The sequence below is a fragment of the Chlamydotis macqueenii genome, chromosome 3 (assembly GCF_036417535.1).
Source record: "Chlamydotis macqueenii isolate bChlMac1 chromosome 3, bChlMac1.mat, whole genome shotgun sequence".
Lineage (NCBI taxonomy): Eukaryota > Metazoa > Chordata > Aves > Otidiformes > Otididae > Chlamydotis > Chlamydotis macqueenii.
In genome coordinates, this window is record NC_141558.1 from 19,866,079 (window position 1) to 19,891,065 (window position 24,987).

General features: G+C 41.4%; 1 protein-coding gene across 7 annotated transcripts in view; it reads left to right on the forward strand.

The window, feature by feature from the left end:
- The first annotated feature begins 1,161 nt into the window (after positions 1-1,161).
- Positions 1,162-24,987, forward strand: part of MYT1L (myelin transcription factor 1 like) — a 319,362-nt gene continuing 295,536 nt past the window's right edge. For 6 of the 7 annotated variants that reach the window (XM_086744921.1, XM_086744914.1, XM_086744918.1 and 3 more), the window contains exon 1: positions 7,845-8,312. The gene's annotated coding sequence lies outside the window, so the exon portion shown is untranslated. Of the gene's footprint in view, positions 1,257-7,844; positions 8,313-24,987 lie in introns of those variants that run through there. The other variant, XM_086744916.1, reaches the window with a different exon arrangement.

The window sequence follows — 24,987 nt, forward strand, 5'->3', positions numbered from 1 at the left end:
TTAATATGTTGTCTTGGTATTTCAGCACATCTGCGAAGAAAATCCCTGCAAAGCGAGTGTGTTTTTTCACAATCACTGTGTGTCAGTCTGGCAAACTCTAGCTGCGAGCAGTATACAACGAAGGGGGGGAAACCCCCCCAGCACCGTTATCTGTTTAGGGGATGGGGGAAGGGGCGACGGTAATACCTTTAAAAAACCGAAAGGCGGTAAGCCATTATTAGCAAAAGCTATATTGAGCATGCTTGCCAGACAGGCAGCGCAGCTCAGCTCTAGTTCCGCCCAGACATGTGCCTTGCCATTTTCATTTTAATCAGTCTGCTCAGGATGGCTGCTGATTCATTTTGCGGGATGGCCCCCTGGGAGCCAAGGTGGAAGCCTGAGGCGAGCTGCTATTGCATCAATGCAGCACTCCACATCAGACACAGGGAGGGGAGGCAAGGCTTCAGCAGCAGATCGAGTTCAAAATACCAGCCTCGCTAAAAACCAGCACTCCCCTCCAACAAATAAAACCTCTGTGGAAATAATAATAAAAAAAAAAGGGGGGGGGCACGGAACGGGGGACGACGACGACGGACCCAACACCCCCCTCCCCGAATCATTAAATAAAACACAATTAGTGGAGCGAAATCGCTTCTGCTCCTTCCTTCCCCTTGTACCTTGGAATCGCTAGAGCTACCATTTCTTTTTCACGGCTCCTCGTTTAAAAAGAAGGACGCTCTCTATTTCTCTATTTACCTGATAACTAGCTGGGGGTGGGATACCTGATTTAGCTGGAGACTTTGATTTGTGGGATTGACAACCTTATTATGCAGTGAGCTTATTATTGATATTATTCTGCTCTCGGTTGCCATGACCACCTTGTGAGAGACATTCAATTTTCTCTCTTCCATCATCATTATCTATGAGGCCATCTGTTGTGGAAAATGAATTCAGCCTCATTTGCATGACTGATAAGCAAATTTTTTTTTATCTATTTAACAGAAGGTCATATGCCGGGGATTTGGAGCTGGTGAAAAAAAAAAAAAAAGTGGAGAAAAAAAAAAAAGGCATCTCGAGAGGATGAGTGGGAGTGCGTGCATTAGAGGATGTATGTGGAAGTAAAACAGATCCCTCAGGCCTGCTAGCCTATCCTACTGCATTTGTCATTCCTGCCAGGGCGACATTTTTTTCCCCCTAAGCTTCTGCACACTAAAGAGAGTGAGAGCTTTTTCCCTGCAGTCTTCTTGAAGCCCCCCTGATTTTTTTACTCAGTGTTGGTGGGTGTATTTTAATATATATATATATATTTTTAATTCCCTGGAACATGGGGTATCTTTTCAATGTTCAATGAAGAAAAAAAGCAGCCTTTTCTGGGTCTCTGTGGTATGCTTCTTACTCCTCATCCTTTCAAAGTTGTAGTAAGCCAGGGTGTTTCTTAACCGTGCTGAAATGTCTTGCTTGTGTTTAACTTGTAAATGGTTAACAGTGCAGGTGTGGGCTGTGTTTTGTGCAGGGTGGGGGTTGATTCTTGTAGCTAACTGGAAAGATTATTGTGATTTTTGCAGTCGTTCTGTAGCTTGTACTTAAATGTCCATTGTTTGCTCTTTTCAAGTTCTTCTGGCAATACTGCTGTGCAGCCGAACTTATACTGGGCTGTAGAATAGCTGATAAAAAAAAATCCTACCGTGTGTGTTTACTATATGAACGCATAATGTTGCATGCATTAAGCATGTTGTTGCTTATATAAACTTGCTGCATGTTGGACGATACTTGTTTGATACAGAGAACTGGAGACAAAAACTTCACAGATAGGAATGCTCAAGTCTCCTGACAGCCGAGTACAATTAAATAAAAGATTATAAGATACTCTGGTTTTACACTAAAACAATGTTTGCAATGTTTGAAAACAGGAGATTTGTAGTTTAAAGGGGAAAACTCATGTAAGAGTAGTATTTTGAAAGAACACTCTCTTAAATGTTTCATATCTATAATAGTATTTCTTTAAAGAGAAAAAGCTTTGTAAATAAGGGATGGTTAATTCGGTTAACTCTCTGAAAATATTATAGTCTATACTTCAATTTTAAAATAGTTCAGATAAGTATGACTGTAGCCCATGTACATTTAGTGCAAATTTGTTAATCTTACTAATTTAGTGCTAAAAAGTAACTGAAGAGTGTAAAAGAAAATTACTTATATTAGTGAAAATGAAATTACTTAGTCCCTTACGGTAGAGATGTTAGGTTTGCTTCTTTTATTTGTCACTAACAAAGATTAAACTTACTGAAACAGCAGCATGCCATTTTCTTCTGAGTACTGAACAACGTGCACAGCCTTATCTAGGCAAAGAGCAGATTTTAAAAAATGTTTATTTGTTTTCTGCAAAAGTAGTGTCTGCATCAAAGTAGAGTTTTTACATGATAAATGCTTTGCATGGTTGACGATGCTTCTTTTAGAGAGAAAAGGAGATATGCAGGACTCTCTTTCTTGCAAATAAATACACTTGGATTTTATTTGTAATCTATGGGGAATCTCTTTTTACATTTTGTACTTGCAATGGAGAAATGGTCGTGGGTGCTGAATTTCAGGTGGAGAGAAGTTTAACTTCTATTGAGGTCAGCTAGAGACCAGATCTCTGACTTGTCTACATTAAGCAACTTACTCTAAATTACTTGATTAAAATTAATCTTTTTTTAATTATTATTTTAGAAAACACTCTGCAACATATCTAGCATTAACTTGTGGTGAAAATCTGTTGCTGACAGTTGTTTAAAGGGTACTAATTTCTCCTGCCCCTCTGATTTCAGAAAGAGTCTTTTTCTTGCAGATTTTTTTGAAAGGAGTCAGATTTAATACTTCTTCGGCATCGGCCATATTTATCATGCCTACTGGAATTTGTGGTGGGAGTTAGATCACAGAACTAGTTTCGGGCTCAGAGTCTGATACGGTGCAGCTGGCGGCTGGGGTGGGCTGTTTGGAACGGCACGAGTTTCCTCAATGGACTTCAGCTGGAAGTAAGAGGATTCTGTGCATTAGCAGGGCTGTCTTATAGCACGCAAAGGTTGAGGTCTCCGTCTTATCCCCTCCTCCCCCCTCCACTTGAATTGTCAGCACCTTGCAAAGGCTGGTGAATAGAAAAACCTGGTGAACTTCGGGAAAAGCCCGGCAGATAACACAGTCGGCTCCCTTCCCCTGCCCCCCAAAAGTTAATTACCCAGCTTGCTTGGATTCCTCCCTGCCACCCTGACATTTGACTGCTGCTAATTCGCAGATTAATCTCATTAACGTGATTATAGCAGGATTTGGAGCTGGCTGCCATTGTTCCGCAGACAGCGCCATTCAGGCGGGCAGGGCGCGGCGGGGCTGGGCGAGGCCCGGAGCCTGCGGGGTTCAGCACCGGGAGCTGTCCGCCGGCCGCAGCCTCCGCCGCCGCGCCGGGGGCTGCGCGGCCCGCGGCCGGCCCCGCACAGGCGTTGTGCTTTCTGCCCAGGCGGGGGGAGGGGGGACGGTTGCGGGGAAGCACCGAATCCCCCCGTCGGAATACTTCTTCCGTCCTTATAAAAGCTCTGCTTTTTGTTTTCTCGGAGAGATCCACGAGGCAGCGCAGTCCAAACAGCGCTTCCGTGCACTCGGCCGATTTTAACTCTTACAGCCTGAGGGGCACCACAAGCGTCACCATACTTAGCCAGACTTCTTCTTCCTAGCAAAACAGTGCTTTGTTGAGCTAAATGCTTTCACTGATCTTCTGTTTGTGCAAATGAACAACGTCTCCGGCTCACCACCTGAGAATTACGTTTGCCCTCACCAGCACCATTGTGCCCAGGGTCTTCCCTGCCTCTGCACTGCAAAGCCCCGTTTTCCGGAGTGTGACAACAGGAAGCATTTTATCGATTAAAACTTGATCTGGAAGATCTTTTTAATGTTTCGTTATACATATAAATGACTTTTGCAGTCTTCAGGTGCAGCAGTATTTTATATTCAAGTTTGCAGGTTAGGCGGTTTTAAATCAGACTAGGAATAACTCCTGTAAAGTACGGCACTTTACATAGCATTAAGGCACGATCTGCTCTGCACTATTTGGTATTTTGACTTTTATTATCTACAAGTTACATTGTTATAATTTAATAACTGACAATTGCACATGCGCAGTAACTTTTTTTTTTTAATACCTTCTCTTTCATTTGTATTCTTTACGAACATGACCCTGTGCTGGAAACCGAAGCCACACATTAAACTCTATTGTGTGAAGGATTTGCCAGGACGAGCAAGTGAACTCCTGCAAATCACTAAATTAAAAGTACTTTTAAGACAAAATGTCTTGCTGAGGAAAAAGTGGGATCTGTTAAGGAACACACTACATTTTAAAAGATTTGAGTATAGTAAATGTCACTGAATCCTCTGCAGCCATTGCAATCTATGAATAAATAGTAATTTACATTCAAAACTGACAAAGTACACTGAAACCGAAAGAAGTCTGTTGCTTTTTTTTTTTACTATACGTTTGTCTTTCACACAGTTTTTCAGTCACTGATACCATATTCTTAATAGGTTTTCCTATTTTCTTTTCATTTCCTTTTCTTCCCATTTCTTTCCCACCCAAAATCAAAAGCCCAGTGAGTAAAGTATTGTTTCCTTAAATGCTTTAGAAAACTATACGTTTAAAAGATGTATAAAGTAGGACTATAGGAACAGGTTTTAACAGTGACAGCCACAATATGCAGGCCAATTAAGGCTGCTCGTTAGCGGGTATATTCTTGTAATACTCCTGTCAAGTTGAAATTGTACTCCCTTATTGACAGTAGTGGGTTCGTCTGATGCTTGAATTCTGCTTTCTGTGTTTGTCTAACGTTTCAAGTCTCGCTAGAAACTGCTACCAGTGAGAAAGTAAAAGAAATGGAAGTTTTTCAAGCGTACTTTATGTGAAATTTGCTAACCTGGCTAACTTAACCTTCAGGAAAAATACTGTGCTCTCATTAACGCTGCTTAAACATGACCTGCATCTCCTTTTCCCCATGGATAATGCGCGGTGACGAGACACAGGCTGGGGGAGGGAGAATCCATCCCACAACATTAAACCCATACCCTAACGTCTTATGGAGGATAATTAGGCCAATGAATCACCAGTCTCCTAATTTTTTTTTTTTCACACTGGTCTTTTTGTAAATGTTTCTAATTTATGCTGGTCGTGTCCCCCCCGTCCGCACCCCCCCCCCCCAACTCTCGCCAATACAGGATTACAGGATTTATGTACATTCTGCCCCGATTAAAGCAAGTATTGTTTTTGTCTTCAGTGGGAAAAGCACGGGGCCATTTCTTTATGCCATCCTGAAGGCTGGACGCGATGATGAGGGCTTTTTTTTTTTTTTTTTTCCCCAGCTAAATCGCCTTCAAAAAGTTTGAAAACACCTGCTATGATATGTGTGCCACGTAGTCGCCTTCACCATCTTAATAAGGCTAGGCAGGGTCTAACACAAGGAGGTCAGCTTTAGCGGAGGGAAAGGACAAGCCTTGGTTTTTGAACCGCGAGTACAGCTATCCAAAGATTCTGCACGTAAGCGTTTACGTTAGAAGACGACGGGATTCCTCTGTGGGGGTGCAGATACCCCTGCACACGTAGGAAGGGGCCCCCTCACCACCAGGTGTGCGTGTGCTTCTCAGGCTGCAGGGATTTGGGTAGAAAAAACGCAGACTGACATGCTCTCGCTGCCACACAAACGTGGTAGCTCTCCTTCCCGCTACGAGGACACTTTTCTCCCCGCAGACCCGCTCCCCCCGCCGCCCCTCCTCCCCTCCACTCCGCGCTCCCCGCCCGCACCTGCGGCCTGGCCACGGCCCCGCTCCTGGGGGCTCCGCGCCTCGGCCTCGGGGGAGCCCGGCGAGTGCGGGGAGATGTAATCAGAGATGACAGGGAAAAATTAGGGGGGGGGGCGGGGGATGGGGGGGGAACCAACACCCAAACCACGAGCGAGATGGGGGGCGGGGGAAGAGACACGTACATCCTTTTTTTTTTTTTTTTTTTTTTTTTTTCTCCTTTCTGAGGGAAACACTGCGTTTTCCACCAAACCCGTGGAAGTCGTGAGGGCTCTGGTATTGTTAGCCCCTTCTCCAGCAGGCTGGCTCTCTCAGTCTCTGTGACAAACTCCCCCCTCCCCAAAAGCCCCTCTCCTGCCATCGGAGCGCGGCCGTGCAGCTGCTGCGGTGGCCGGGGCTGCGAAGGGCTGTACCGCAGTGTCACTGCCGGCGAGGCTGGACGAGAAGGGAATGGTCACCTCACGGCAAACCGGCACCTCTGGTCTCCGCACGTCGGGCAGCGGGGCTGGGGGCTTGGGAGGGATCACCTCTCAGGGCCAAGGAGGGTGTTCCTTGTGACTTTCCGGTCGCTCTTCCCCGCCTCAGCCGCCGCCGGCGGGCTCTGCCCGCCGTGCCCGCACCGCGCATCACCGCGCAGGGGTGGGGAGAGAGGAGGAAGGCGGGGGAAGTGGGGGGGCTGCAGCAGCACAATGGCCGTAAGGAGGGCAGCGTAGCGGGCAGGAGGGCGCGTAGGCTCAGTGTGCGCTACCCAGGGTCCCTCCCGTACGAAACGCAGCGCCGGGGACCGGGCGGGAGGCGCGGCGGGGGCCGGGGCCGGGGCAGGGCTGAGTCCGCGGGGGCGTGCGGAGCCCTGCCAGTGCGGGGTGGGGAGGGGGGGGGGGAGTGGGGGGTGCCGCCGCCTCCGCCTAAAGATCACAGCCTGTCACGCTGCTACCGAAATGACATTTCGGGGACGGGTTTAAACGGAGTGACTCCCCGCTGGCAAACCGCTCCCGTCGCGGGGGCATCCGGCTGCCCGGGGGCGAGCCCCGCAGGGAGGCTGCCCGGGGGCGGGCGCACGGCGGCGGGAAGCCTCTGCGACAGCCTTGCGAGGGGGCGAGGTGCCTCTTCCCAGTTATTGTCTGTGTGACACGTTCGGCAACGCCGTCCCCGGCTCAGCCAGAGCCACAAAACCCACATCAAATTGCCGGGGAAAGCGCTGTTGAGGGGCGCCTGCAAACCTGGCCCTTTTTGCGTGCGAGCCCTTGTTTATGTTTGGGCTGTTGATCACATGAAGCTGAGCCACCCAAGTTGCTCATGGTGGAAGGCTGCTAATCTTTTCCTCTGGAAATAGTTCTTTTGTTTCAAATGGGTGGGGGCAGATGGTGTGAGCAAGGTAAAATAAGCGAGGCTTCAGCAATCCGGCTGAATTAACCCTATAAACCCTGGAGTGGCAACCCAGCGGCAAAACAATGATTATTTTCAATCACTATTTTCTTTTTAAAACGCATTTAGAGGCCTAATTATTGGCTTTTTATTTGGCGGGGGGTGGGGGGGGGGAGAGGGGTGTTCCATAACGGAGACACCATTTTAGGCTAGCAGCAGCGGCCAGGGAGTGTTTGTAGCTGTCTGCCCTCCTCGGCGGCTGCGGCGTTTCTTCTGTCCCCTCTATTCGGTGCAATACGGCACCGCCGCCGCGGCTCCCCACGCCGCCGGGGAGCCCGGCCCGGGGTGCCAGAGAGGGTGACAAGCGCGGCCCCGACCCGAGCCCTGCCCCAACCCCAACCCCAGCCCTGCCCCAGCCCCAGCCCCAGCCCCAGCCCTGCCCGCCTCCTGCCGCGCCGGCGGGGGCTGGGCGTGCGTGGCCGCGGCGGGCAGCGGCACCCGCGCGGCGGGGCCGGGGAAATGGATGCGCGTCGCGCTGCTTAAAGGCTGCGGGCTGAGGCGGGGTAAGTCAGCAATCTGCCACGGGTGCTGTTCCGCTGCGGCAGCGTGGTCTCTGAGGGAACCCGGGCTCGGAGCGTGCTGCGCTGCCGAGGCTTCCTCCCGCCCGTCGCCTGTGCTGCTCTCAACCGGAGGTTACAGCTGATCCACCGGCCACGGGGCTGCACGCCTGGCCGTCTCCTCAGCGTTCAGCGGCGGCAACTTATTAATTTCTGCCTTCGACTTCAGGCTCGTCGGTTTCCTGTCTGAAAGCATTATTACTTTTGTCCATGTGGCAAAATAATTAGCATACAGATGAGAAGGGATCCTGCCTCTGAGCCTCAGTCGCAGGAGAAGATGTGCAGTGGAAAGTTGATTGGATGAATGGAGAACAAATGGTGGGCGTTCAAAAGCATTAGGAGAGTTTTGTTGTCGTGGAGCAGGTTTGTCAGTTTTTCTGGGTGAATTTCGTAAGATGGAAGGCAGGGTGGCTGGTGCCGAGACGACTGCCTGACAGACTGTGGCCTACTTGACGGTGCACGTTTGGACTGCATGCATAGATCGTTCCCTTGGACTACTTTGTGTTGCGGTTCTACGGCTTTTCCCTTTGCTGTTCCCTCAAGGTAAATATGCCATTTTGTCACCCTTGGTGTCGGCAGGGCACTTTGCTGTTGTTCACGAAGTGATGGAAAGTTCAACTCTTTGGTGAAGGAATGGCTGGGTTTTGGTAGTTCTCCCACCCCAGCTCCTCAACGCGTCCTCCCATGCGTGGGGCTGGAGGAGGCTGAGCAGCTCGGGGCCCGATCCCGCTCTCCCTGAAGTCAGCGGGGAGTTTGACATTGCTTCCAGTGGAAGCGGGATCCAGCTCTCAGTGGCTGTTGTTTTAATAACGACCGCTGGAAATGTCAGATTTCTGCTTCCGATTTTCTGGAGCAATGTGGGCAGACCTATAAAATTAGCAACTGCTGTTTCAATGAAAGCCCAGATGTGATTAGTTTTGATTGGTGTGGTATGCATTTTCGTGGCAGAAAGGAAAAAATGCTTATTTAACACAAACTCACTAGTAATGCTAAAAACTGAAGTTATTGATTGACAAATTGCTAGTGATGCTCTCAGTTCCATATATCTCTGTTACATATGTGTCCTTATAAAGGCTTCTTTATTGAAAGGAGAAAACAAAAGAAGAAAATAAACAAGTTATCTTCGAATTACATTTTTTTTTTTGCCAGATAATAACACTGAGTCAGACTAGAATCCCACTTCTCGAACTGAGCATCCATTGATAGACATTTCTTATATAATTTATGCTGTGTATAAAATATGGGGGGTTTAACATTTAGTTACATTTGATTTTTTTTCATATAGTCATTTAGGGATATTTTTATCCAGTTTTAATGATTCTTAATCTCCTTTAAAATGGTGATTTTCATTTTAACTGACCTAATTTTGAAACTGCAGTTAAGGTTGGGGTTAAGTAGAAATTATTATCCTTTAATTGTCTTTACATAGTTCTTGTGACCATTGTAGAACAGTTTAATGAATGATTTGCTTTAATTTGAGAGGTGCGGGGGTTTTGTTACCTTGAATTGTGTTGTTTTGGAGAACAACAGCATGCAATTCAGAACGATATTTAGTTTTTACCTCTCTTCTTTTTTTTTTTTTTTTTTTTTAAATGGACATTTCTGTTTTGTGTGATAGTTTATTTTGAAAAATTACTAAACAAGTAAAAGTCTTTGTCATGTCACTCTGCAAACAAACAAACAAAAAATACTGGAACAAACTGTTAACCCTTAGTAGGCAGTTAGCAGGTACTCCTGATGGTTTATCAAGGTTCTTCAAGTTTGAAATGATAAGGTTAAACTTGGTAGTGTAGTGTGGTGAATAGATGTTTATACTTGTTTGCAATATGACACATTTGAAAACAATTGAGATGGCAACATAACACTCCTAACATTAGAAATATGGAGTGATGTATGACTGTATGCAATAGAACAGGCTTTTTCACTGGGAAAAAAAAAGTAATGCTTGTATTTTTTAAAAAAACCCTATATTGATTTATCAAATGAAACAAAGAAAAGAGTAAATTATTACAATGAGTAAATGCAGAATACGTACATTTTAAACTAATCTGAGAGTAGATTCAATTTTGTGTACATTTTACAGCCTGAACTTTCTGGAGAGTGGATGTTCTTTTTTTCTCCCCCCATTATTTTAACCAACAAGGGCAATAGTTAAATACTAAACATTTGCAGTGATTTCTTTGTTTTAGATTCAAATACTCAATTATATGCCCCCATTTTCAAAAAGCATCAGTTTTATCACAGTAGTTCTTAGTTCATAGTATTACTTTGTTGTTTTACTCTACAGTCTTGTATGTTACATATTATAGAATTGAGCAACTGTGTGTTTGGAGACAAAGACAATTAAGAAGGAAGAGGAGCTACTTCACTGTGTTCAGAGGTGTATTATTTCTCCAGGTTTGTTAAGGACCATTTTTGAGGGGCTTTTTTTTTTTCTGTTCTTTTCTATTTTGTTTAATTTTTTTTTTTTTTTGTTGAGGAGATGAGTAAGATAGGCAAAGGAGTATTTTGATGACATACACATATGTGCATACACATATGCGGCAATTTATTAGCTAGGCTTAGAAACTTTGCCATATGAATGGCAAAAAAAGGTGGTATTTTGAAAATTGTTCTGCACCAGTCAGGATTTTACATGGAAATATAATTCCCATCCATCAGCATTTCCATGGGAAATCAGCATGTGCATTTCTTTTTAAGTGCATTGGACAAGCACATTTATAAAACAAAGTTCTCTGTGTTAGAACCTATTTCTCGATCGACTGGGAGCACAGTCATTGTTTTGTCGAGAGATTCAGTGGTGGAAGAGCACTTTGATATTAGATACATATACAAGAAAATACCCTTATGGAAATACTGAATTTAGTATCAGTTTGGCTGAACTTGATAAATGTTTGCATCATGTTGATCAACTTTCAGTAAAGATGTAAAGTTCTTGATAGTGTGGTACAAGAAAACTTCATGGCTTTAGATTACTTACTGACCTTTTATTTCTCATCACAGAAGTGATGAGAAATCCTAATAAGATTATCAATGCTGTCTTAAATAGAAGTGCAGCCAGATTTCTACGGAATGAAAATGGGTGCAGACCAAATAGCATCCTCTTCTCCACATATCCTAGATTAAAAAGTCAAAAGGAGAGCAAATCAAAGCTTTTGTAGGCTGTTGGCGAAGATTATCTCTTTAGAATCCTTCACAGTATTTTGCTTTGATTAGAACCACTCTGCCTATTTTAGCCATAGAGGAAAAAGCAGCAAAATGTAATGAAACTGAAGTAAAGGGGGAATATCTTGTGTTGGGAGGGGGAGTAGAATGTGGAGATAGGGAGACAAAAACCACAGCAAGATTTTTGATTCTTTAAGAAGGATCATACTTTTAGTCAGGAAAACAGTAAACGTTGTTATTTGATCAGATTTAAAATCTGATCTCAGATTTGCAGCATATATACTAGTTCAGTATCTTTGCATGGAAGCTGCAGATGTGGAACCTAATCACTAAGTAACAAAACTAGCCAACTTGGTCCAGTAAATAACCAAGGCTGCAGGGCACGCCGTAGAGATCCATCAAACCAGGTCTGGCATAGAACTGTCTGATACATCGCAAGTATTAAGAAATCAGTGTTGCGTCTGCCAGTAGACCCTTTGGTTTGCTGAAAATCCCACCTGCATAATACATCTGGGCAATTGGTTTCAGCAACCAGTTTCCTTCAGGATACATTTTACGTATCTTGAGGGTCCATCATAACCACATTGATTATAGCTCTGCACCAGGCAAACTCATAAACATCTGTAAGATCACAGATTTTCGACCAAACCAGCATCAGGGTCTATTATTTAGCAAAGCATTAAAAGTTTACAACTCTCATACCTTATGTCAGCATGGCATTTTTTAATCAGGAAGTTGATTAAAAAGGGCATGGTATGTTATGGCTGGATGTTCACTTGGCATAACTTCAGCTGTTTCATTCTGAATCTGGCAACTGCTGTCCATCATTTGGTGCAGTAGTGAAGAAAATCAGTACAAAGCAGCGATTTTTTAAAAATTGTTTTCATGATAGGTTTTAAGAAGGCTGCTGTTTTGTTCCTACTTTGCATGAGCTTGCTCCTGACCCTAGAGGAAACACAACAACGAGCTTTGGATCAGGCCTGTAGTATCTTTTCCTGAAGTGGTAGGCTAAACATTTTTCTCATGTGACTCCAGTAAAATCAAATGAAAACTTCTCCTCACTTTCTCATGCTTTTGTAACTGGTAAGATTGTTTACAGATAGAATGTAAAGGAGAATGTAGTAACTACTCAAAGGAGCCTTTAGACTGCTCACTGAATGGCTTATTTTTTCCAGTCTCTCTAGTGATGTTATATTTCACCTCCCTCCCCCCGATAGAAGTGGTGGTGCTTACTTGAAAGATGTAATACCACAATATTTATATTACATATCATTAGCTTGCTTTATTTTTCCAAGGGAAATTCCCTTTTTTCTTCCTGTCGCCAGCCAATACTGGAGGATATTACCAAGGGAATAAAATTTTATGCCTAATTTTAGTATTCCTCTGCCTAATGTGGTGTGAATAAGTACCATGTTACAGCATTTAACCTAGTCCATCTTTGTCACTTCCTGAACAGTTCCTAGGTTCAAATAAGATAGCCAAAATGCAGGAAGAGAAGACATCCGAGGTTTGTTATGAGGATAAACTGTAGAGTCTGCTTGTTCTTTCTTTTGGAGTAGAAGCTCTGGCATTCCTTCCAGTGCTGCAGCAGGGCGTTCTCCCGCGTAATGAATACCCTTGAAAGGGGTTCCCCAGGCCTCTTGTGATACTGTGAGTCAGTGGCACATCCCTTTATTTCTTATCTCCTTCCCCAGAATTAGTTGTTAAATCAAATGCTTTAATTTTCTGAATTTCTGAGTAGCTTGTGTCAGTCCAACTTCTAAATAAACACTGGAGATTCGTTTTAGTAACATTTTCAGAGATACTAGCAGTTCTTCAGTTGTCTGAAGAGGAAAAGACCCATGTTTAAATATGAAACTATGTTTATAACAACTTTGATTACATCGTGGCTGTCATGTCCCATGCATAAATATTCAGGATTGGGTTTTTTTGAGTATGTGTCTATTTAGGAAGAAATAAAACTGTTATGTCATAGAAGATAATAAAATGAAATGATAAGCAGGGCTTTTTATTTTCTGTGTATCTTTATAGTGCTCTTAGTATGTCTAAGACAAGTTGCTACGAAATCAGAATGGTATTCTGCAGTGTCTTGGTTATGCAGCATAGTTTGACTGATTTAAAAATCCACAAAACCAAACTCCTTGGGCTTGGAGTTGACACTACAAAGTAATGCTTGTGTTTTTTTTCAGCACATGCACACACAAAGTCCATTCTGAGTCTTGCTAGGAAACATCCAGAGTTTATGCAGGTCAAGTTAAACTATCTTCATACGTTGAAAAAGTTGTCTATTCCAGCAATGGTAAGATGCCTGCACATGTGATACCATACTTATTCACTAAGAGAAACAAATTTCCTAAGTTCATCAAGAATTTCATGATCCTCTGACCCACTGGCTGTGACCATTCCGCTCCCAATCTCAGACTCCAGTTTTCATCAAACTCCAGATTTCATCACTTCTAGTGATGAAAAAAAACCAACATTTTTCTCAGCCTTTCAAAATATTGTGCATGTTTGGATCTACCTGAGCTTAAGGGCATTACTCTACGTGGACCTCCATGCTCCAGGAAAGTAGTGTACTTCAGTCCTCAGCGATAGCAGGCACAGAGCAGGCTGCAGCGTTCTCACAAGAGCTAAGGTGATTTTTTGGACATTGCAAGTAAAAGATGCAGAGTCTGTGATAAGAGCAATGAGTAACAATCTAACAGCAGGGAAAAAGAATCAAACATTCAATTAAAAGGAAGCTGCCAGTGGAAAAACTGAATTCCTGTTGATCAGTATACAGAATTTGATGCTAATGAAAATTAGGACTCCATGACCATTGGACATACGACCTCAAAAAAGAGAAGAAGAAGAACCTCAGAAATGGATATGGACAAGAAGCTTGTTGAGAAGAGGTACACAGAGGAGGCAGGAGATGTACTTCTGTGGAAGTCAGGAGTACTTCATGAACCCAAAGACCGGCTGGAAAAGCAAAGGAAGCTCAGGTAGGTTTATATGCATATGCTACTTCTGCTAATCTGTTAATCTGTTTTTTGTTTGTTTGTTTTTTTTTTTTTTTTTTAAACTTTCCTTCATAGCTGTAAGAACTCTCCTTCTCTTCAGTTCTTCCGTCCCTCTCTTATAATAGTGTCTACTTATAAGAGGTCAGGGAACAAAAAACTGCCTTTCAAATAGCCAGTTTATTTTAACAACACTCCTATATGTACTGTCAGTCATAAATTTTTTTTAAGATAGAATAGACCACACCCAGTATTCATAAATGTGTGCTAAATATACATAAATGTATGTGGGCATGTAGAATTTCTATAACTAAATATCAGTCCTTTGGACACAGGGGCAAAATCAATGGCACTGAAAGAGATGCCTTAGTATGCCATTAAATCAGATGGGAAACATAAGATGGTTTGAAAGCAGTCTTGTAACTGCTAGCCAAAACTGTGTTTTCTGTGAATAAAATGTAGAAATGTAGTATGAACCATCATACATACAGTCCCTTGCTTTCAGAGAGGAAACTAAATTCCAAACATTTATTTTTTGTTTAGGGAAAGAAAGTAGAGACATTTTTTTTTGTTGGTTCAGAGAACCTGGTCACTGAGTTAAACAAAAGCAGCTCTCCATTTCCATTTCTGAATTTTCAGGTTGATCTTTGCATGAACATCCCCCTTTACCTTCTGGACACTGTCAGCATTTCTCAGCATGTATGCTTTAAACTTGGAGAGTGAGTGACTAGGAAGGCCCTTCTTACTTGTCCTTTCACAGTGTGTTGCTGCCTTGCTTTTATCAGCTCTGGAGAAGTGCTTGTTGCAGAAAGGTTGGTAACATGTGTCTGGGTGAACTCCAGCTGCTCTGAAGAACCTTCTCAGGGGTCTCTGCACTTTATGAACAGATCATTGCCTGTTCAGTCATGGTTACTGCCATGTTTTTACAGCTGGTATATGTAGTAGTCCATACTCTGTGTGCCAGCTCTTCAAAGGGTGATAAAGTAGCTGTCATTGATGGACTTTCTAAACTGCCCAGCTCGAGGCTGACCTATTTCGTATTTTATGAGAAAAAATATATATGGGAAAAGTATGGAGATTTTTATCTATGATCTTTCCAATCTAACAATGCATTTTTTGTTTTGTTGTTGCTATCAGTGACCTTGGCTGAGAAGGAGCAGATGATGATTAGAAGAAAGAAAAGAAAGAAAAGGGTAGATCTTTTCCATACATCTGTTTGGCCTTTGAACACAAGACACTGGAGAAAAGGCACACTTGAATAGTTTACCTTGAAGACCAAGCATTCTGATTTAGCAAATGCAGGCACTGCAAAGCAGTATGGAACAAAACACCCAGTCATTTTACTGCAGCAGCCACTGTGCTTCATAGAGAGCTCTGCAGAGCACGTCTCATCCCAAATACCTTCTTTCTTTACCTCCTACCTGCCCAAGAGCCAGCACAGATTGCCAGTGTTAATTCCAGCCAACTCCAGTGGAAAATAAGGGCATATGACGAGAGTGCACATATGCTAATGACTCATGCACTCTGCACTTCTTATTTGTCATTTTATATGTTGGTTGTTAGAGTTAATAAATTCTTATTTTGTGAAAATTGTGATGTATTTGTTGTCTTTGAAAAACTTATATGGAACACCCTTTTCCTATACCTGCACTTCTTGCCAAATTCAGTAAAATGTGGTTAACTTGAAATCCAGTTTTTTTAGAAGGCATAAAGATAGCTTACTCAAAGAGCAGAACAAGCAGATTCAAAGCAGTGCTGCCAATAACACGTATCAGAGTATGTTTCTGAGGCTTCCAGAAATTGTATTCAGATTGACTCCTGTAATTGTTCTTTTGTGTGCAGGATCACCAGTCTTTCTACTCTCACTGAAAGCCTCTTCATTTTTGTTTTTAGAGATGTTTTAAATTTACCAAGTATACATCAGAAGCCACTGAAACACTAGAATGTACCTTCTTCATTCCTGTATCTTTGTTTCCTGATGCCAGGTAAATCACTTCAGGAACTAGGAAAGAAGACAGAGCAGCTTTTTGTGAATTACAGTTAATAAAGTAACTGTATCTTTATAAATATTATAGTCTAGAAAACTATCTTTGCATTACTGTATTACAAAAGGATTCCTAAGAGTGTGAGCTTTACATAGGTTTCATAATTGCACAGAAGTTAGTGAGCCATCATCACTTCATGCAACTGCTCAAAAGTCTCACTTGTCTTTATGTACTTGGAAGTTAAGAGAAGCAGAAATGAGATACCTTGCTTACTAATTTTCTTGCTTTCCTATATTTTACAAGAGTCACAGTTCTCACACTGTTGTGGTAATTATGTTCACTGTAGATTTGTGAAGACCAAGCTGCTAACCACTGGTAGCATCAGGCTTTACAGGTTCTCAGAGCCAGTATGCCACTAGTTTCTCATAATATAAATGATTTTGATTTTGAGGCATTTCCATTGAAAGGTTGATACAAACCCAGCACACCATTACAGGATCTGGAATTGCAATCTCCTGTATCTGAAAGCTTTGCTTTTGCTATTGACTGTGCTAGATTTGCACTGTGATTTTTCCAAGGGCTAGGTATCATGAGTCTGAATGTGTCTAGCTAGTTGGGGAATATTTGTACTTCACGGCAAGTTTATTTTCTGCCTCCATAATCTACTTCTCAATTTTCTTTCTTTCTTGAAAAATCTGCTGATGAAGCTTTGCACATGCAGGAAAAACAGGTACTACCCTATGAAAAAGATGTAAGAACTCCACTCATTTGTTCCATCTGTGTTTCTAATGTTATTACAGATGGAGAACTGGAAGCATGAAAATGAGGAAATGAAGGAAGAATAAGAGTCTCTAAAAAAAAAGTACAAAGAAAACAGGAATTGGAGGAAGCTGAGCCTGAACTCTTGAAGTTCCTTAGACAGAGTTCCGGGGTCCCACAGTGTGTTGCCAAGTATTTCTCCCCATAATGTTTCTGTCTAGTAGAATTATTCATCCATAACACTGTATTTGTATAGGCCTTCATAAGTGCCTCTGTAAGAATTTAAGGAGCGTCTGGATGATGCTCTTAGTCATATGATTTAGTTTTAGGCAATCCTGCAAGGAACAGGGAGTTGGACTCAATGATCTTTATGGGTCCCTTCCAACTTGAGATAGTCTATAATTCTATGATTCTGTGATTTAAGATAGCATGAGTCCTAGACAAACTGTATTCTCAAGAGCTGTTGAGTGGCACAGCTGTGACTGGGAAAGGTTTCTGCTGTAGGCTGGACTTAAAAATAATTAGCTATAGGAGAAATAGAAGCCTTTTCTTACTCATCTGTAGTATTTTGATGTAACGATGCAAGTAAGTCAGGAGATTCCACCTGTCCTTCATTTTGGCCAGCTGAGAGATAAAGAGGAAAAAAATTGAGGACTGGAAACTGAGAAAGCAAAATCAGTAGCTTTCCTGACAAATTTATCATTGATACATATTATGACTTTTCATATACGAGAAGTCTAGATTTCAGATCATAGCTTAACATTTTTAAAGAATTTGACCTCACTTTTAACTGTAACCCTAAAATGACTAAAAATGTCTCCGTGTTCATACATGCACCTAACTTATTTTTCTGCTGAAACATCAAAACGTTAGAGCCATGGTAACGGCAAAAAAAAAGAATTTGCCAGACAGCTGGATTAGTACAAGGAGACAAGACATTTGCATGGCTGTGTTTACAGAGCCAGTGGCCTAATCCTGCTCCACTGAAGTCACTGAGGATTTCTTCAGGGGAAGAATGCATTTTGTATTAGTTTCTAGGTTTTTCAGCTGTTAACGTACTTTTCCAGTACAGCTTTCAAAGCAATTAAATATAAAACATAGTTATTAACCTGTGCTTTATGAAGTGAATTGTGGATTGCTTTGTCATTTTGTCCAAAGGTCTGAATACGAAATTTGAGTTTGGCCTGTCACTGCTGTAACTAGTGTCTTGATCAACCATTACCTTGGTTGTGGTAAGCTTAAAAACAATTATTCCCAGGAGGTATCACACCCATGACATAAGCCAAGAAGTATTTGACTGTCCTCTCCAGAGTCATGTTACTGCACCTGGTTACAGGTAGCCCAAAACACTAATGCTCAAAACAGCATCAAACTGAAAGGCATAGGATATCTGTATTAATCAACCTTTCTCTTTATTAAGTAAAGTAGTAACCTGGTACCTTCATAATTGTTTGTGGTAAGACACTGACTGCTTCTGGAAAATACATTGTATATTAATAATTGCAGATGTCTGCCAGGAACATAGGGAGAAATCTTATGCTTTAGAAAACAAGATGCCTGTTTATAGACAGAACATAGCAGAATGAAATCCTGATTCTTGTATAACATACTCACCTGGTTGCTCATATTGAACTTCACAGGTCTGTTCATCTGCTGCTCACAGGTTAAACTTAAATGTTTACAGAATTAGGGCCTAGGCATTTGAGTCGGAGATCAAGTTCACTACTTAAATGAAATTATGAGACAAAATAAACTGCATATTCACTAAAACTGAAGAACTTTCTGAGTTCTTGTTATAAAAAACTTCAAGGAGGACAATAATAGAAAAAAAAATCACAATATTTCTCCTTCCGGAATGAAATAGTTTGATTTTCTATTAGAAATGGCTTTCTTTAGTACTTCCTTCATGTATATTACAAAATAAACTACAATTAAATCCAAAATACTTTTGATTAAATCAAATGATCCAGTTGAACTCGTATGACTACTACTGTTTGATTTGCCAAACATCGCATTTGAAGTTAAAAAGAATGAATAAATTAACCTCATATGTAACATTTTTTTCTGGAGGTGAAATTGGAAAGATTTATGTGGTACCGTCTCCTACGAGTTTACTTAGTTCAGTGGGGCTGGGATCTGCACATCTGTAAGTGCTCAGCAGACGCTGCTTGAAAGCCTCATGTCTCTGGTTGGGAGACATGACAGAAAGGGCTTCTCTCAACATTAATCCTCTGCGTTGGGATCTGCGTGGTCAGAAATTGTTCTCAACAAAATAGCTGTAATCACTTGAGGTTCATTTACAGTTGTAGAGATTCCTGGTTTGTCATTGTATGGCAGAAATATAGAAAATTGATTTGGATACACCTCATTGCTTGTGTAATGTCGTGCGACTTCTTTTGTCTTGTAAAATGCTTTTGCGAATTATAGATAGCTTTGCATATAAAGTAGCTGTACACTGCTTTGCAGTACACTGTTATCTTGATCCTTTTGCCCTTTTTTAGCTTTTTTAGATCTCAGTAACTGTCATTGCATCTTTTCGAATACAAAAGACATTTTGCAAGTTAACAGTGTGGCGTGAGAGCAGATCTGCAATATTACAACTGGCATTTCTAACGCAGGCTACTCACTGATTTTAGAGGCTTTCTTTTTTTAAAAAAAATTGTTACTATAAAACATAAAACATTTGTACCTAATGTGCCTTAATGAAATGTTAAAACTGTGTATGCTGATCCAAGAATTAAAGAAGTATAGAAGTAACAGTGTTTTATTTGATGATAAAGATAAAACAATATTTCTGACAGTTAGTCCTTGTAGTTAACAGCTCATCCAAGAGCTTATTTTGATATGGAGACCATTGTATATAATTTACAGGATCATAGAAAAATTTGATTGGGAAGGATATCTGGGGGTCCTGTCCAATCCTCTTGTCAAAGGAGTTAAAATCAGGATAGAGCCATAATAAAGTCAAAAGTTCAGTCTACACAATAGCATGCAAGTGTTGTGGAAGCACGTGAGAAGCTGTGAGAAAAAAAAAAAAAAGAAGTGTATTTAAATCTAAGTCTATTTAAACATTGTGATAGAATATGCTGCTAGAGCTATACTGACTTCACCTGATATTGCCATGTACAGGTAATTTTATTTCTGGCATCTCCACATGTCACTGGGAATAGCAATATCCCTCGAGCCAAGAGCCGACTCTTCTGTTGGATCAGGTGGTGAAAGGGAATCCACAACATCTGTACAGGTCATAAGGGTGGGAGGAGAATGCAAGCTGAAGGCCAGTGTAACTGAAAAGTATCTTTTAAAAAACCCTCTACCTACTTTTTCTGTTCTGGAAAATCATTTGGGAAAGGAAATTATCTTTTTAACCATAGAAACACATTTCTGTTGCAAGTTAGAAAAGATACGGTAGGAATCAGTTCAACACCAATGGGCAGATACCATGCTTGGCCAAACAGGTCCTTCCCATTTTAAGTTCTTTTACAGACTCACAGAAATTAAAGTGAAAAGTCTGAAAAAAGATGTAATATCCAGAGGAGTGGGACAAAACAGGTAGCTGTGCGCTTCAGTAAACATGACTTAGAAACAAAACTAGTGTAGGATAGTTCAGTTTGGTTGTTTAATAAATCTTTATTTTGTATTAAGGAATACGTTGGTTTTAATATTAGTAGTGACACCGTGGAATAATGAAAGGAAGTAATTTTTGTATTTCCATTACAAAACATCATGCTGCTCTGTCTCCTGCTTACTTTTATGCTGGTCAATGTTGACCCTGAGCATTCTTGGCTTCACAGGTCAGAGATGACATTGAGCTGCCTGATACAAAAATAAAAAAAAAGATTCTATTTCTTTTGCTGCAGATAGGACACAGATAGGTTCATTTCACTTTACAGAGGCAAAAATCCCCACCTTGGACATAATTAGTTCATTAAGGATCAAACTCTTCTCTTTGAAGCACTACTGTAAATTCAGTGTGTCCAGTGATTTTACTGGCTTTTTTTTGAAAATATCCAGATATTGTTACAAGAGGAACTTAAATAACTTGGAAAGGACTGCAAGTCTGGCAGAATGTCAGATGTGAACACAGACTGGAGTTAAACATTTTGATTACAAATAAAAAATTATAACTTACAGTATAAATTCAAATCTAAATTTAGGATATCCTTTTAAAGAGACAGAACTTCTTTCACAAAAAGCTCTGCTTTTTATAGCAGGCCTTCAGGCACATTTCTGATTCAGAATACTGTTAGGTTTGACATGATTTAGCAGTTTATAGAATTTTCACTCACCTTTAAGGTTTTGTTATTTTTTCACATGACACATGCAGTGACATCTGTTTTGCACTCATAGTCAAAATGAGATTGTTCTCAGCAATGTCAAGAAGAGATAAAGAGAGAGTAATAGGGGACAGTGAGATGTGGAATCACTCGAAGTTGTATTTTAAGGCTCTATGACTGACAAAGCAGGTGTGCTTTTTCTACAGGGACCATCTTTTTCTTGTGTGTTTTTACAGCACTTAGCACAAGGTGATCAGTTTCATGAATTCGGCCACTAGCAAGAATAACATATGCGTGTTAGATGTCCTGTAGAGACAAGACTGCTATTTTACTGTGAGTCAAGGTCAGCTGTGGGTGAAGACCAGGATGCCGACTTACCTGCCTAACTTGTGAGAAATACCACTTAAACTTTATCTCTCGCTGTGGATTTCAGAGTGAAACAATTATGGGGCAGTGTTTTAAAAAAGCAAACTCTTCGTGTTCTCCATATCAGTAACTACAGTGCCAAAACTGGCAGAGATTGGTTTGTGTATAGGTATAGATACTGTAGAGTCATCTTGTATATTGATGTCATACTGCTGAACTATCATCAGTCATGTTTTACATCAGTATGTTCAAGAGAAGAATCAGGCCCACTGTTGGTAAGATAAGATGGTTGATACCCCATCCCTGGAAACATTCAAGGCCAGGCTGGATGAGGCTCTGAGCAACCTGATCTGGTTGGAGATGTCTCTGCTCCTTGCAGGGGGGTTGGACTAGATGACCTTTAAAGGTCCCTTCCAACCCAAACTATTCTGTGATTCTAAGATAAACTGTTATGATTGTATGTGAGGAACAATTCCCATTTGCCTCAAATGCAGGATCCTGTGCGGGGAATTGCTGAAGATAAGCTATTGCAAACCAGGACATCTTTTCAATATACAGTGTACCGCAGACTGAAGACTCAGTGTACTTCCCTCATTCCAGACAATTTCAGCGGTAATCATCTTTGATTTTTGTAATGTATGGGTGTGGATCTCCGTGGCAAGCTGAAAAGTCAGCAGAAGTGTTAGTTAATTATAAAATTCCTGAATGTATGATTTTGCTAAAAATATTCTTGAAATGAAAGTGTAGGAATATGTCAGTCTCTGTAGTTACAAGCTACAGTTGTTATTCATTCTTGGAATGAGTGACACTGTTTGTTTCTTGTACCCTAGGAAAAACTATGTGGTTACTCAGTTTTGCAGATAAGTGGTGAGAAAAAAAAAATCTTAAAAAGCAGAAAAAAATACTTCTAGTAATGAGGTAAAACGGTCTGATATATTTGATCTTGCTTTGGGACAAAGGGATGGGCTAGGTGACCTTTTGAGTCTCTGTTTCCTGTGACTGCACAGCTGCAAAAGAAAACCAGAAAAATAGAAAAAGAAAAAGCAATGCAAGGAAGTGAAATTAAATAATTTGACTATTGAATGAGGCTGATCTTGCCTTTCAATAAACATGGAGCAGGTGGAGACTGGCTAGCTGCTGCAGGTATTGGTAGTAATCTAGTCACAGCACTGCAGAATTTTGTGCTGACCAATTTATCAAGATGCAAAGTGAAAAAAGTCTAAACTTTGATTAACTTAAGTTTTGACTTTGGTCAGTCTCCTAGGAAAGCAAACACTTTTGAGAACTAAGGAAGTTTTGTAGGGTAAAATAATGCTGCAAAACTAGAAGTCAAATTCTAATTAAAATATATGCAAATTTGTGCACATCTGGCAGGACTAGTCGCATCATGGTAGCTGTAATAGTCTAGGACTATCATAATGGACAATTTTAGAGAGAAAGATAACTATCTTTCATTATTTGTTTAGCTAATATATTTGGAAAATAGACAAGTCTTTGAAAACCAAAGCTCTTCTTTGATTCAGATTTGGAAGATTCTTTTCTCTCGCGAGTTAAAAGAAGCAGCTGTGGTCTGAAAGCATGAGAATTGTAAGCATGGTGCAATGGTGTCCCCCCTCCCCGAGTCAATCTCCACACAAATGCTAGAGCTACTTACAGTCATAGGGATCTATTGGCTGTTCAGTGTTTGTATTTTGCTAGGGTATCAATCAATTTAGGAGATAAGGAGAGGTTCCTCAAATATGGTAAGTAAATGCCCTTTTTCCTATTTTGCACTGAAGGGATGTGGGCTGGAACTCTGAATCTCTTGGGATTGATCTTTAAGCAGGCCACTTCGTTCAATTGCAGTAAAGGATGACAATTTTCTTACATCCAATATTTGCGATGGGAATTTAGAGATCCAAAAATGAAACATATCTCAGCACCTATACATGTTTGCAGTAGTGGCATAGCTCATTGCCTGTTAGTCTCTTTTGATTACTGGTTGGACCTCCATTGTACATATCCAAAGAGACTGGCAAACTCTCCACATGATAGTCAGTATTTAAAGACTGATCTTTCATTCTTTAAACAAATAGACAAGTTGAATAGTTTGAGCTGGTGTGGAGAGACAGAACACAAGATTGTAGTTGACCCTCTTGAATATGTGAAAGAAAGGAGGATTTTTGCAATAGGCAGGAAGAGCTTCAAGACAACTGAAGCAATTGTTAGATGAGATAGCGGATCCTGTGGCCAAACTCTGATAGCAGATCAATGTGGCTGTTTGTATTGGTGATTTAGCATAGTGATATGTTAGTAACAAAAATTTTCCTGCATAGGGTTGTTTTGCTCACTATAAGCAATTCATGCACGACCAGGCAATGCGTGTTTGCAGCCCAGAAAGTCAACCGCATCCTGGGCTGCATCAAAAGAAGCATGGCCAGAAGGTTGAGGAAGGTGATTCTGCCCCTCTAGTCTGCTCTTGTGAGACCTCACCTGGAGTACTGCATCCAGTTCTGGAGCCCCCAGCATAAGAAGGACATGGACCTGTTGGAGCGAGTCCAGAGGAGAGCCACGATGATGATCAGAGGGCTGCAACTCCTCTCCTATGAGGACAAGCTGAGAGAGTTGGGGCTGTTCATCCTGGAGAAGAGAAGGCTCTGTGGAGACCTTATAGTTGTCTTCCAGTACCTAAAGGGGGCCTACAAGAAAGCTGGAGAGGGACTTTTGACAAGGGTATGTAGTGATAGGACAAGGAATAATGGTTTTAAATTGAGAGAAGGTAGATTTAGATTAGATGTAAGGAAGAAATTCTTTACTGTGATGATGGTGAGGCACTGGAACAGGTTGCCCACAGAAGTTGTGGATGCCTCATCCCTGGAAGTGTTAAAGGCCAGGTTGGATGGGGCTTTGATCAACTTGGTCTAGCGGAAGGTATCCCTGTCCAGGGCAGGGGAGTTGGAACTAGGTGATCTTTAAGGTCCCTTCCAACCATTCTATGAGTCTGTGATTCTATGAATTCTATGTCAAAATTGTGCCAAAACTGAGTTGCCACAGACAATCAAACTACTGTCATGCTGCATATGTAAACACTGTGTAACTCTTTTCACCCATTGTGTAATTTTTTGCGTTTTGATTGGTTTCAGGAGGCTGATTGTCATTTTAAGACTGCAGCTGTTGCTGGGTGACAGTGCAGGAAAAGGAAATTCTTGCATTTTTATCCCAATCAGAGTACAGGTATTTGCATATTCATATTTAAATATTTTGGATAATTGCATTAGAAATAGATAAATCCATTTATCTTATCAGCTGTTATAAACCCTCTCCAGTGACTGGTTCCTTTACTCAGGCATCCAAAGCTTTGCTGCCCAGAAGACTCGTCTGTGTTTCTGATAATCTTCACCTCCTTTGGGCTTTAGCAACGTGTCAGATGTGACCTGGGCAGATAAACTCTGGGTGAAACTCTGGAAGCCACAGGCAATTTTGTTATTGACTTTAATTGTACCAGGATTTCACCACCAGAATCCATCATCTTTTAAAGATTCTACTGACCAATTTATGAACATTATTCTCAAGAGAAAATGCCCACCAGTTCACATTAGGATCACTGAGCAAGTTGTTCAACTTCTGCAGCATCTGTATCAGATCCAAAGAATGTTGAAGAAGGTGGGAGGACTCCCATTGCCATCTA